Genomic DNA, 1,011 nt, shown 5'->3' with positions numbered 1-1,011 from the left:
GGGGGGCCTCTGGACAACGGCTTTTCAGAATACAGATCAAATCACAGAACACTTCTCAAAGTGAGACCCCAAAACAAAGCTTCACATCAGGGCTTATATAGCCTTCTCCTGGCTCAGAGAATGTAACAACCTTATTGACCCACTGGCCAATCAAAAAATATTTACTGAAAAACAAGCCTCCCACCCCCATGTTTCAGGTGCACTTTAGCCTAGGGGCAGGGAAGATCTTTAAATTTGCATTCCCATTACACTTCCATGAACCAGATAAACCAAGGCATATGAGATGCCAGGGATCTAAGTTTGTAGAGATTTAACCATGACCCATAGTAGGCAGAAATGGAGAGATAGATCACCATTGTATTGCACATATGAAAACAATACTCCGTTGTCCCAAAGTGACTCTTTTTCCATGAAACAGTATGAAACACTGTTGAAAGGGTAAAGAAGGTACATAGGCCCATTCTATAAATCCATGCTGTGATCTTTTCCCAACAGACATCTGATCATTGATGGAGAAAGGGTACTGTCCACGATAGCAGGAACAATGAGGAATGAACATCCTAATATATTCATAGCAAGTAGTTTCAGCATAGTTGTTGACTGAGGTCCAATGTTTCATGAACCAATAGAATTCATTCTTGAACCATATGGATTCTCTGGACCCCTTGGGAACTCCACCTCAGCTCTCAGCTTGGCTGGCCTTGTGGGGTAAGGGCTCACAAAAACCAGGCTCAGGCTTAGGCTGCTCTGGACACTGACTACTTGGCCACCTCTCCCTACTGGAGACCATTCTGCTGGGGCTCAACATACAGGGTTAAAAGGAGGGCAGTGGAGGCCTGGGCTGGGCCATCTGTTTCTCTCTATTTTTTTATAGTATGATCTTTACTGTTAAGGTCACGTATCCATTTAGAATGTATTGTGGAACACGATGTAATAGGTGTTGATGTAAGTCTAATTTCTGCCAGACTGCTTTCCTAGCATTAAAACAAAACAAAGCAAAAACAAATTAGT

At 42.8% G+C, this 1,011-nt stretch overlaps 1 pseudogene; it reads right to left on the bottom strand.

Annotated features, from left to right (window-relative positions):
• Window positions 1-591, bottom strand: part of LOC138166066 (monocyte to macrophage differentiation factor-like) — a 1,244-nt pseudogene extending 653 nt beyond the window's left edge.
• Window positions 592-1,011: the final 420 nt, after the last annotated feature.

The sequence above is a fragment of the Petaurus breviceps genome, unplaced genomic scaffold, assembly GCF_028583685.1.
Source record: "Petaurus breviceps papuanus isolate PSGF00001 unplaced genomic scaffold, PetGlider_PUasm1.0 220, whole genome shotgun sequence".
Taxonomy (NCBI): Eukaryota; Metazoa; Chordata; class Mammalia; order Diprotodontia; family Petauridae; genus Petaurus; species Petaurus breviceps.
Note: the sequence above shows the minus strand (reverse complement) of the source record. Positions and strands in the feature narration are given on the sequence as shown.